Source organism: Carlito syrichta, unplaced genomic scaffold, assembly GCF_000164805.1.
Source record: "Carlito syrichta isolate Samal-C Ts95f unplaced genomic scaffold, Tarsius_syrichta-2.0.1 Scaffold303983, whole genome shotgun sequence".
Classification (NCBI taxonomy): domain Eukaryota; kingdom Metazoa; phylum Chordata; class Mammalia; order Primates; family Tarsiidae; genus Carlito; species Carlito syrichta.
Window position 1 is genome coordinate 106,957 of NW_007248079.1, and position 14,625 is coordinate 121,581.

Consider the following 14,625-nt stretch of genomic DNA (forward strand, 5'->3'; position numbering starts at 1 on the left):
TAGTTATAATTTGATTTGTCATAGAAAAATACTGAATGATTACAGAAAACTGTTTTAGTATGTCAAGTTAGTTTAAAGGTACTAGCAGTTATGTGAACGTTAGTATGTTTGTTAGCAGTTATGTGAACGTTACTATGTTTGTGTGTGTGTGTGTGTGTGTGTGTGTGTGTGTGTGTGTGTGTGTGTGTGTGTGTGTGTATGTATGTGGCGGGGGATGTCTCTTCTATTTGTCAAGCCCATAAGCAATTATTGACAATAGAATAATCTGACACTTTAGGACATTATGCTAAGCGAAATCTGATAATCTGATTCCATTTCTTGGGGAAATCACATGAAATTTTATTTCTATTTCTATTTCTAGGCATATCAAGAAAAACTCCCCATCATGAGAGAGTCTTTTGCCAGATACTGTATTAATTTTTCAGAGTGCAACTGCTTAGACAGATATTTGTTGTTTGTAGTCATATAGTCATGTTCTATTATCTCAACTATTTCATATTCCTGCAGTGTTATGGGTCTGTAATTTAACATTTTGTTTTTCATTTTATTCATTTGAAAAAAATCAGTAGCTATGGTGTTTACTTAAGATTCAGAAATCTTTAACATAAGATGCAGAGTAAACACTGCACTTACTTCATAAAAAAGATGATGATGTTCTTTCAGATATATAAAACAACTGAGTACTTGACCAAATAACAGTTCTGTTTGTTTGTTTATAGTCGATCTCCTGCACAATCATAAGCTGCTTATTCAGAGCATGGAACATCATACACATGACTTTTTAATATTAAATTTGCCCAAGTCTTCTGATCTTCTACCTCACTGTATACTTCCAGGACTAACAGTATAGGTTAGTGATAGATAATTTTGAGCTACTTTGATCCTTTTTACTAAAAAAAAAAAAAAAAAAATCTTAATTTCTACACTATCTCTTCATCTTGTATCATTGAATTACAATTGACCTTATGTTATTTTCAATAGTCACCAAAACCCAAATCTTGACACTACCTTTAAAATGTTTCCTGATTTCTTTTTTAAAATGTTTAATTGACAAATAATTGTGTATGTTTATGGGTTTAATTTTGATCTTTTGATATATGTGATGTTTTGATATATGTGGAATGATTCAGTCAAGCTTATTAACATATTTTCCTCCCATACTTATTTTTTTTTTGGTGAGAGCATTTAAAATCTACAGTTTTAGCAATTATGAAACATACAATACAATATTATTAACTATAGTAACCATGCTGAGCAATAAATCACTAAAACTTGGTTCTCCTGTCTAACTGAAACTTTGTATCATTTAACCGACACATTTCCCCTTTCCCTTCACCACCCTTCACTTCCTGCCCTAGCCTTATTCTGCTCTCTACTTCTGAATTCAACGTTTTAAGATCCACAAACAAGTGAGATCATGTAATATTTGTCTTTCTGTGCTTGGCTTTTTTCTCTTAGCATAATGTCCTAAAGAGTCATTCACATTGTCACAAATAACAGAATTCTCTTATTTTTTTGAGGCTGCATAGTTTGATATTAAGAGAAGCACCTTGCTATATAATCTCCCATCAAAATAGTTACAATTTTGTCTTTAAAAATTGTTGTTTCTTTTGTCAATACCATGCCCGGCACATGGTAGGTTCTCAACATGTATGTAATCCATCATTGAATAAGTGAATGTCTGCATCAGTGTCTATGCCCACTTTTTCAAGTACACTCTTCATGGTGTTAGAGTCCCTTTTGAATAATTGCTCTCTTTCAAGGCATAGCTTGATGAAGAAAATAACATCACAAGCTGACCTTGTATTTCAAGGTATCTGAAACCATCACACTCTACATTTGTTAATTCCAAGAAACAGTGGTGGTTACTGCTATTATGTCCCATGTCTTTTAAAAAAAATACAATTCTAGGTTTTTTGGGTTTTGTTTTGTTTTGTTTTTTGAGTAGGAGTCTCACTCTGTCACTCAGACTGGAGTGCAGAGGCTGCTCCCGGCCACCGCAGCCTCGATCTGCTGGGCTCTGGCGTTCCTTCTGCCTCAGCCTTCCAAGTAGCTGGAACTACAGGCGCACACTACCACACCCGGCTAATTTTTTTGATTTATTGTAGAGATGAGGTCTCACCAAGTTGCCCAGGTGGGTTTCGAACCCGTGGGCTCAGGCAATCCACTCATCTCAGCCTCCCAAGGCACAGGATTACCAGCTGACCCACCGAGCCTGGCTATTTCCATGTTTTCAGGGAAAAAAAAATAATATTTATAAAAACAAATAATTATTTTTACAGTACAGGGTACATTCAAATTAGATTCTAGGATAGCCATATTGACAAATACTACTGTTTTACGAGATAGGTACTTCTTAAGGACTGCTTTGTAATAATAGTTTAAAATGAATTACAATGAAAAAATTTTAAGAATGGCATAAAAAACCAAAAAATTGTTTATTTGTTCAAGTGAAACAATGTTTTCAGACATAATTGTGTATTTTTAAAAGATGATTTTTGTGAGATCAACAGCAAAATGGATCACAAATGAGAGAAAATTTCCTCTTTTTTTGAGGTGAGTAAATGTCAGACTTATGTTTTTTGTAATGGCAGACTTAGTATCTCAGAATAATTTAAAGAAGCTTTCCTTTGTAAGATAGCATATTGAGACTATAAACAAGTTGAAAATAATGATTTTTCCCCATAATAACATCAGCCAAGAATTGTCAGGCTAAGATCTAGAAGAGAAAATGTATGTAGAGACATAGCTGATTTTGACCCAGGGCCTTCTGTTGTTTCATCTGGAATGTCTAACAGGTAGTGTTATACTTTCACTCGTCTTGAAAAGCTAGCAAAATAAAGATTGAAACCTAGGCCCCATAGGTTGTGAGGGACCAGTTTGGACAATGATACTAAAAGTTTCTTGTGTACTAAAGTAGTAAAAAGGAATAAGAATTCAACCAATTATCACAAGCAGGCTGGCTGCTAGTCACCTGAGTGACCCAGAAAATTTCTAACTCTGAATTTGTATTAAAGTTATTCAGAATTCTGAGTGCCCTTATTTGCCAGTGAACAAAAGGAAACAAACAAACAAAAAAATCATTTGAGGAAGAAAACATCATTTAGGCTTCCAAAGACAGCCAAATCAGTTGTTTGTATACTTTGCTCATATACACAAAGATGTGAGCGGTAAATGAAGAGAAAAGACACTATGAGGAGTCAACAGACACAGAAGAAAAAATAAAAAGTGCTAAAGTAATTACAATTACTATGTACAAGGAGATGAGATCAAGTTTGGAAACAAATAAGAAAGTAGAAACCATAGTGTAAATAAATATAAGAGAAATAAACTAAGCTTGTATGAAAAATATCATCTATTAATACATATATGAAATTTTATATGTATTGATAATTCTCCCTTTATCTGTAATGTATATCTTAAGATGTTTACATTAACAGCATTTTCTTTCTTCTACCTGTTAATTAGACACTTTAAAGTAATAAGTTTTGGGCTATAGGTATATTTAGCTACGAGAAAGTTATTAATAAGCAAATGATAGGTACATTCTCTTTTGACTGAAGTATAATTTAGACCAACAGAATGGACTAAATAATTATAAATTATTAAGAAACTAATGTTTTTTAAAAGTACATTCTGTTTTATTTCACCGGGCATGGTGTCCTCCAGATTAATCCATGTTGTCACAAATAATAACATTTTTTTTTTGAGAACCCAATATTATTCCATTATATGTGTGTGTGTGTGTGTGTGTGTGTGTGTCACACCACATTATATGTGTATTTGTATACAAGTGTGTGTGGGGGGGGGTTTGTAGTTGTCGTTTTTTTTTTAATCCATTCACCCATTGATGGACACTTGGATTACTTCCATATCTAGCTCTTATTAAATGCAACGAATGGACATGGGAGTGAAGATATCTCTTTGACATAGTGATTTCAATTCAGTTGGGTGTAATGACCAGAGATAGGATTGCTGGATCACCTGGTGGTTCCATTATTGTTTTTTAAGGAAACGCCACGTAGTTTGCTATGAAAATTTCTAACTCAGGATTCTGAGTGCCCCTATTTGCCAGTGAACTAAAGCAAAAAGCAAGCTTTTGAGGAAGCAAACATCATTTAGGCATCTAAGACAGCCACATCAGTTATTCACATACCATATTTTGCTAGTATGCAGAAAGATGAGAGTATGAGTGAAGACAGCAGACACTGTGAGAAGTATGAATACGTACACAGTGTACAAATTTATACACAATGTACAACGGTTCTCTTTTTTCTGCATTTTAAAAGACATTTATCTTTCATCTTTCATAATAGATTAAATGAACTAAATCATTATGAATTATTAAGAAGCTAATTTTTTTTAAAGTACATTCTGTTTTATTTCACCGGGCATGGTGTCCTCCAGATTAATCCATGTTGTCACAAAAGAATGTTCTGGTGGATGTGAAATGATACTTCGTTTTTATTTTGGTTTGCATTTCTCTGATGATTAGTGATGTTGAGCGATTTTTCATATATCTGGAATCTTAAAAAGTTAAACTCATAGAAGCAGAGAGTAAAAGCATTGTTACAGAGTATGGGTAAGAGGGATAGATCTGGAAAAGGAAGTTGCTGATCAAAGGGTACAAATTTTTAGCCAGACAGGTGGAGTAAACTTTAGTAACCTATTACCAAAATAATAATCCATTGTGTGCTATATATATATATGTATATATATATACACACACACACAAATATATATATACAAATATATATAAATATATATATATATAATTTTTTTTTTTTTTTTGAGTTGGAGTCTCACTCTGTCGCCCAGACTGGAGTGCAGTGGCCAGTGGCCGCTCCCGGCCACCACAGCCTCGACCTGCTGGGCTGCGGCGATCCTTCTGCCTCAGCCTTCCGAGTAACTGGAACTACAGGCACGCGCTACCATGCCCGGCTAATTTTTTGGTTTATTGTAGAAATGAGGTTTCGCCAAGTTGCCCAGGTGGGTCTCGAACCCGTGGGCTCAGACAATCCACTCATCTCAGCCTCCCAAAGCACAGGATTACAGGCTGAGCCACTGAGCCTGGCTGTATATTTTGTAAATGCCAAAAGACTATGTTTTAAAAGTTCTCATCACACACACACAGAAAATAAATATATGAAGTGCTGGACGTATATATATATATTGGCTTGATTTAATCATTCCACAGTGTAAACATATATCAAAGCATTACATTGTACCCCATAATGTATCCCATTATTAGTTGTCAATTAAATATATATACTTGTTTTAAAAGTATGTTCTGAACCTTCTAAAATGATGACCTACTCATCAGTCTTTCTTGTTTTGGTGATTCGTTTCCATATTAAAGTTAATTACCAAAAAAAAAAAAAAAAGTAGAAACTACAAATATGTCATAATAAGGTAAATAGAAGCACACAGAAATTCTAAACGTGAGGAAGAAAAAAATGATTCAATAGATGAGTTAACAGCAGATAAGGCATAACTGAGTAAAGAAATAGTGACTTACAAGGGATATCATAAGAAAGTACTAGAAAAAGTATGCAGGTATATACATAATACATATATATATAAAGATATAGATATATACATATAAGAGCTTAAGAGTCACTAGGGATATTTAATAAAATTTAATATACATTGAAGAAAAGAGATGGAAATAATAATGGACAGAAAAATATTTAAAGAGCAAATTTCTAGGAATTTTTAAATTAATAAATTATATTAATCTATGATTTTAGGAAGGCAAATAAATTTCCAATAATGAAACAGCAGAAAACCATAGAAACAGCTGGAAATTAATAAAGCTTCCCTGTGATGTAAGAAACTAAACACTAGCCAAGAATTCTCTACACAACAAAAATATCTTTTTAAAATAAAGATAAAATTAAGATACTTTCAGACCAAAATGGACACAACTTTCTATCAGTAAATACACACTAAAAGAAATTCTAGAATATTCATTGAGAAAGAAGATAAGGGAAAATAATCACAAATTAATGTTGTGAAAGATGTAAGGATAAGTGAAATGACAAATATCTTGACAACCTTAGAAAATTTAAGTAAAAACAGCCAGTATTAAATACACAACGCAGATTGAATTCACACACAAGTTCAGGTATATTTTGATACTGCATTTAATAGAATTAAAGTTCTTGTATTTTTTTCAGAAGAATAGAGAAAGTATGAATAGCTAATGCATTTTGATAAGTTAAAAAGTATATTGTAATTTCTAGTAAATCACTAAAAGGGAGTAAAATAATGTATAATTTCCAAATTAAAGCAACAAATTGAATGTTTGGCAAAACATACATTTCTCTAAAGATGGCAAGAAATGCAGAAAGAAAGAAAGAAAGCACAGATGAACAAACAAAAAGTGCATAACAAATTGGTAGGAGATTTCATAGTAGCTACTATCATTGAGGATAATTTATTATTGAGGAAATGGTAAAGAGAAGAATGTAGATTGCTGAGGATACTGTGTTTCTTGATCTGGATATTGAATTCATCGATGTTTATTTCATAGTTATTCTTTAAACAGTATATTCATATTTTATGGACACTTTACAGTACCCAAATTTGAAAGAAAGTAAGAATGAAGATTAATATTGCTGGCTTGAAGGAATATATGCTTTTTCCAAAATGGAGTCCCATTTCCAAAGCATTACATTATTTTACAACTCAGACAAAGATTAGGGAAGGGATATGGTAAAATTATGAAAATGTTAAGAAATACATTTATTCCCCAAATAGAAAAGAACACAAATTCATGAATGTCAAATAAAATACGCAGCACAAGATGGAATAATATACTTTCTAACAGAAAATATATTTACTCCAAAACAAGTAGACTTTGCCTTTGGGAACTTGAATTCATGGTTCCCAAAGGACAAATGTTATGTTTATGTCAGTTATTTCTTTAAAATTTTGGATAGATGTGACTCTTGTCACATCTGGTTGATGTAAACCAAATTTGGAGGAGGAGATGAAGGTACATCAGCTCAAGATATTCCCCAACTTCACTTGGAAAAAATTCCAAGTGATAGATAATATAAGCAAGGCTCTTTTGTTGAAGCATCATAAATATTTAAAAAGAGATAGAGAATTACACTTTTAACATATTTTAATAATGTTATTCTATAGTGAATTTGTGGTTAGTTACCAATCTTTCTGGAACTTGAATCTTCTGATAGTACATTTGCAGTCCTGAAAATGGAAGGAAAATGATAAAGCTAAAGAATGAAGACAAATGTTTTCAAACTATTTGGTATCAGCTTCCCTTATTTCCTTAAAATTATTGAGGACCACAGTGTTTTTATTTATCTGCATCACATCTGTAGATGCTTACTATCTTAAAACTGAATCTGATAATTTGAAAAAAAAATTGATGAGCTCATGTGTTAATATAAATAGCAAATTGGCATGAAAAACAAAACAAAACAAAAAGTAGTAATTAATATGAAGAGTGACAATCTCTTAGTTTTTAATTTAGCTCCTAAAATGTGATTTAATGGAATGCAGCTGAATTATCATATTGAATTCTGCATTTAATCTATTAAAACATGTTGTTGAGTTTAAAGCATATGAAGAAAATCTGGTCTCACAGAGATATATAGTTAGAAAGGGAAGAGTATTTTAATAACCTTTCCAGATAAATGTGGACAATCTTTTTTGACACTACACTGAAAATCAAAAAGTGATTGCTTCTTGAAAGTTAGCTCCAGTGTGAAATCTGAACCCCTATCTACAAGGACCTCTCTTTAAATTACTTTTAAGATTTTAAAAAATATTATGTTTTACTTTTAAGTCTATTAGTCTATCTTATACTTTGAATTTCACAATATCACCTATTTGACATTTGGAATATATTGTTTCACTGAGTTATGCAGATTTTTAAAATATTGGCACTTCTCATTATAGTATCAAACGAACAAACTAAGACTATTAATTTCTTTGCCAAACTCACCAGAAAGGTCTTTAGGTTTTTGGACAGCAGTGTGGCTCACGATAATTAATAAATTTTTTCAAAAATTATAATTTTCACATCAATTTTTTTGACTTTATCATTGACATTAGATATTGTCAGTTTTCCATGAAGTGAGAAGCTCATTTTTGTTTTTCACTTTTATTCAGTCTTTAACGTCTAGTAAATGTAACTTCTATTATTCCATAAGTAGTCTATGACTACTTTATTTCTCATACTTCAGGCCAATTCATCAGTAAATTCTGCTAGTGATTCTTTTTAAAGTATATAGTATTTCCACTGCTACTACCCTGACACATTTCAGGTCTTGATTATTGGGCTATTATTTTAGATGATTTGTCCTCCTTCTACTCGTTTTGTCTTTCCACACAGCAACCTAACTGGTTTTTTAAAAATACTATTTATTTCATGTCACTCTTTGTTTAGATTATTTAAATGAGGGTCACATTCTTACAATGTTGAGGCAATTACCATGAGTTCCAAACCTACCCTTCTTTACTTTGCTAATGATGTTGCAACATTTTTGCTTTGCTTTGACAACAGCATGTTGTTAAGTTTCAAATGTAGAACCTGCTTGAGAGATGCTGGGAAAGGATGGGGCTCTTCTTATTTCCTAAGAGCACCCCTTAGCTTGCCCTTATGGTGTATAGTGACCAACAGTGAAAATCACCTCTCCAGGGACACAGCACTTCACCTGTGGCATCTGTGGAAATGAACAGCTTCCCAGTGAGTTCTGTCAATGGAGCACCTCAACAAAATTTTCTGCTAACAGTCCACAATCACATCCTCTCCAAGGACATCTAGGTCTCAGATCTTTGTATCTTCTTTGAGCGCTTACCTGAAATCCTAAAGGGAGTTGTGGCTGCTCCCAATATTTGCTATCCCTATATTTTTTAACAACCTCTTTATCCTTCAGTAGAAAATTCCCTGAAATAGTTGAAAGTTATTTACATTAAAGTACCCCTTTCAAATTACTGTGTGATTTGGGTCTCTTTTCTGGACAATAACTGCAAAAAAGTTTTCCAATGGCCCACATCATTTAGTTTCTCGCATTGCTTTGAAATTTTCATCTACCATTCTCCCCTTCCTCACTTTGTTCTGTCCACACTGATGGATATATTGTTACTAGAAGAACCTCCTAATTATTTTTTGTTTTTTTCTCTTACATTTGTTTGCCTATAATAACCTTACTCTTATTCAAATATCTCCTTAGCAAAGGGTCTTTTCCCATCTTGTATAAAATAGTGCTCCCATTACAACACCTCCTGTCTTCCTTAACAAACTTTCTTTTTCATCAAAGCTCTTGTCACCACATGACATGTTACAGTCATTTATTTCTTTGTTCACTCTATAACTCTTCTCACTAGAAAGTAATGCCCTAGAAAGCAGATACATAACCTGGTTTGTTCCTTTTTAATATTGTGCCTGCACCCACATATAGTCTAACATGTAGTAGACACAAATTAAATGACTGTTTGAGTGAACAAATGAATGAATACGTTTCTTCCAAGATAAGGAAATAGACTCAGATATAAGTTAAAAAAAAAAGTATAACATAATTAGGAGTTTAGGCTCTTCAGGGAGAAAACGTGGATTTATATGTGGGTTTTGCTAATTCCTAATGTGTAATTTGGAGTACTTTTTAAAAGAATGCATAATACCTCAATTTCTTTATCTGTAAAATAGAGATTATAATATAAATTTATGTTGTACATGTGCATAGTAAACATATATATATTATAATATGCCTAGTACATATTAACAATTACACATATTTAATTTTTTATAATTGCTTACAGTTGCAAAACAATAAGTACAGGATTGTCATTTTTCTGGAGAGAGAGTAAGAAAGCAGTTAAGTTCCTAAAACAGCTAAAGAAGAGCTGGTTTCAATATGAATTTATTAGTGGCTGCCCGTTAATAAGAACCAATGCTAAAATAAATTAGACAAGAAATGGTTGAGAAAGTTGATCAAATAATATGCTATCTTGCAGGTGGATTAACCATATAATAGTAATGATGTCACATTACTTTTATTTGATTGAATCATGGCATCATAGGTAAGTAAAAAGAAACTAGATAGATCAGAGATACATATACACATTCATTACACTTATATATACATAAATAGATGCAGCCATATATAATTCCATACATGGACAGATATATTTTTAAACTACTAAACTCAAGCCAGATGATGCACATAGTAAAAAATGAATATGATTATATAAAGAGTATTCCAAGGAATTTTCAACAAATGTCTTTTTGTTGTTAAAACAGAGTAACACTCTTGCCTTTCTTTTTAAAATACAGATCTATAATTGAAGCTCTATGCTTCAAATTAAACATTTTTTGTATACAGTTTTTAGAAATTGAGAAAATATTCATTGTGAAATATTATGGTTTCTCAAACAACTTTACCTTTGAAAATAATTCTGTGTGTCATTTGAATGCAATTGGTGCTTTATTTTGCTTAAGTAGTAATTAGTAGACCCTTGAATCAAATGACTTTGATAGTTCTATATTTAAGAAGCAAATAGGTATAAGTTGATTGATAGTCCTTGAGAAATTTTATTGGTATGACAATGTTTAAAGCAGAAAAACATTACTAGTGTCCACCATTACACAGGGAAAATGAAATAAAGATTTTATATAATTATCTCATCAATTCAGATTACACTTGCACTAATTGAAAACACTTCTAAGTACTAAACTATAGAGTTACAAAACAGATTAATTAAAGGATGATTATTTCCCATGTGAAATAATTTCTTTGAATTAAAAAAGTAATTCATTTAATTAAAGTCTTCCTATTGTTTTAAATTGCTAATTTGCCAACTAGTAAACACTAACAAGATAACTGAGGTAAAAATATTGAAAAATAGTTGGATACTACCAGAACTTGTAAAAATGAATACCACTAAAATTAAACCATCATTTAATCATAAAATGTACTGAGTTGGCATGACTTGGTGGCTCATCCTGTATTCCCAGCATGTAGGGAGGCCAAGGTGAGTGAATTGCCTGAGCCTGTGCATTCGAGACTAGCCTGGACAACTTGGTGAGACCTTGTCTCCACAATAAATAAAAACTTAGCCAGGTGTGGTAGCGTGCGCCTGTAGTTCTGGCTACTTGAAAGGCTGAGGGTGGTGGACGCTGGGGAGGCAATGTGCATGCCACTGCACCCCAGCCCGGGTGACAGAGTGAGACTCCAGCTCAAAAAACAAATGTATTGAGTTTACACAGCTCAGTATTAACTTGGAAAGTCTCTAAATAAAGAGGCATAAATATGAATTTGGTTTATGTTTTTCTAATATTGGTCTTCTGATTCTGCTCTGAAGAATCTTCCTTTATTTTCATTTACTTAGTAGAGTGGCCTTTAGTAGCAAATGGACCTGACTGTATAATTTTACAGCCAATTTTATTTAATGTATTAGTCTTATTTCATGATAACAGTGCAGTTCTATTTACATTAGAACTCACTTTCAAACTCTAAAGTGTAGTTCAATTTGTTTGTATTTCGATATGCTTGGAGTAATTGTGCCTCATTGACTCCCTTCTGTTTTCTTCCAATGAGTTCCCACCTGGTGTTGGGGCAGGAAAGAGTTACAGAGAGTGGATCTCCTTAAGTGGACTCCTGTGGCCAATTTTTTTCTCTGACTAATCCTGGCTGATGGGTCCTCTGATACTTTCAGGATGGCATAGTTCATGAGGTTCTTCTGAAGTCTGTGGGTGCACTTCCCGGATAAATGCTGTTATCTAATAAAGAAAATAGAACTCTGTCATGACTTCTTGTTATTCTTTTTTCCTCTACAGCAGTCACCAAAAAATGTGCACCTCAGATGCAATCCATCCATCCATGCATTCATACATAGATGTATGCACATATATACCTTTATATATGAATCCATACATGAACAGATTTCTTTTTTGCAACTACTAAACACAAATCAGGCAATCAATGACAGTGAAAAAAGAATATGGTTATATAAAGAGTCTTCCATATTGAAATGTCCTAGCCTCTTATTGAAAAGTCAACAAGATAGCTCAAACCCAGCTACTTCTCCTGGTGAGCTTCCATTCCATAGCAGGAGAAGCTAAAATTGTAGAAATATTAGGTGAGAAATTGTATAAATGTGCAGTATTAAACTAAGGACAACATTTCCTCTTCACAAGATTGTGTAGGCCCTGGAGAGCAAGTCCACACTGTTGATACATACATCCAACCAGGGAACTATTCCAACTTTTACATTAAATTTATTGGAACCTCTGTTCATTAGCTTTGGAAAATAGAAGCACTGCTCTTTCAGAAAGACTAGTAAATAACATTTTTTACAACTCCCCCCAATTTGCTCCATATGTCATGTACTTCTTTCCCTTCTTTTCCTCTATTGATGCAAACAGTAGTCATAGTAAGCTCTTCAAATGTACTAATTATCATAAACCCTGTAGGGATGTGCTAGGCCTTGAATGCTAGAAAGAGGTCTTATAACCCAAAATGTAAAAATATAGAACTTTCTTTTTAATTAATTTAGACTCTAGTGCCCAATTTTAGTTCTAGAGGAATATCTTAATCCTAAAATAATTGTCTCTTTCTGTGTGTATAAAAGGATAGATTTCATGTTGTCTTCCTACCACAAATATGTTTCTGTCTCTCTAAAATATTTTATTTCAATTATTGCTTCATTAGATCAGGCTGATGAGACCTCTGTATTTTTCAGGATGGCATAGTTCATGAGGTTCTTCTGAAGTATGTGAGGGCATCTCACAGATAACTTCTGTTATTTGATACAGAAAATGGAACTCTGTAGACATACATCTGTATTTAAAACATCTATATTTATTGCCAAAGCTATCTGAACATATACGTATAAAGAGAAAGAGAAGTTTACTAGAAGAAGCACATGTATAGCTGTTGAATGTATATCTTAAGTAAAATTTTAATGATTTTCATTTTTTTGAAGCTACATAATATTCTATTATGTGCTTATACCACATTATATTTATCTATTTAGCTGTTGAAGGACATGGTTATTTCCATATCTTGTGAATAACAATTCAATGGACATGGAAGTATAGCTATCTCTTCGAGATATTTTTTTCAGTTCCTTTGAATAAATACCCAGAGGTGGGAATGATGGATCATATGGTAGTTATAGTATTTTTTTTTAATTGAACCCCCATGCCGTTTTCAATAGCAGCTGAACCGTTTTAAATTTCCACCAACTCTAATCTCTCTATATCTTTAATGTGGAGGACATTTTCCTAAGTAAAATAAGACAGTTATAGAAGGGCAGATTCTACGTGATTCCAGTTATATAAGACATTTAAAATACTTAATCTAATAAAAACAGAAAATAGAATGGTGATTTCCAGGAACTGAGTGCAGGGTAAGATGTGAAGTTGTTGCTCAATGGGTTTAAAGTGTCAGTTACGCAAGATGAATGAATTCTAGAGATCTGCTGTACAACATAATTTGAAAAGTTAGCGCTATGGTATATTGTGCATTTAAATCGTTAAAAGGATAGATTTTGTGTTGTCTTCCTACCACAAAAAAAATTGAATACAACAAAACAAAAAAGCAAAAGGATACAGTAAAACTTCTGGAGGTGATGGTTACGTTTATTACTTTGGTTGTGGTGATGGTTTCACAGGTGTATGCATAAGCATCAATTTTCAGTGCAATGATAATAAGACTAAGCATTCCTATTAGTGGCAATCATGTAGTTTTCCATGTTTTCTTGGAATCTCTTACCCTTCTAAATAGCAGTTGAAGCTTTGACTGAAAATCTGTGAAGCTACTATCTCCTACTTTTTTTCTTATATCACATGTCCATTCCTTCAAGATAGTTTTCACATATTCTTTCTTTGTTCAAGTTCTAATTGTTGCTGCTTCCTAGTACCTCTTACTTTACTCTTAAAATATTCTTACCTTCACACCATCTATTGTTATGTCTTAACTGCGATATATGCTACAGTGAATTTTCAAATCAAACGTTTAGTCCACACACTTTTGTGTTCCAAGTCCACATACATATCAACTCGTACAGAAAATTAAAAAGTTATCCATCTCTTACCACCTTGAGTGTTTTTCTGTGGTTCTTTTTTCAGTGTTGGGATTCATCTAAGACTTGTAAATTATGTTTATATCTACATAACAGTCCAGTTCTTCAAATTCTAATACCATACCACTCTAAGCCATTATTGTGTTTACATTCTTTGTTGGATTCATCTTTTATTATTCCTGACTTGAATAACTACTGTAGTTTCCGCTTTATAAGTAACACTACATACTACCTCCCAGAGTGAAGAAAACTCCATAATGCTGAAAGAATGGTTCCGCTACAATGCATATCTAATAGAGTAATTAATCTGCTTAAAATTACCATTCTTCAAATAATATTCAGGTTAAGTCAATTCTCCTTAACTTATTACACTAAACCCAAAGCAAACTGGTATTACACTAATAAAGAGTCTATGACGATGCCAAAAAAATGGTTTTCAGGACATGAACTTACTATTTATTGATTAATTTCATCTTAATCACCAATACTTTCATATATTTTGCTCATTTATTTGATGTTTTGCACATTTCTAAAATAAGAGACTCAGTATTATAAATTTAAAATATG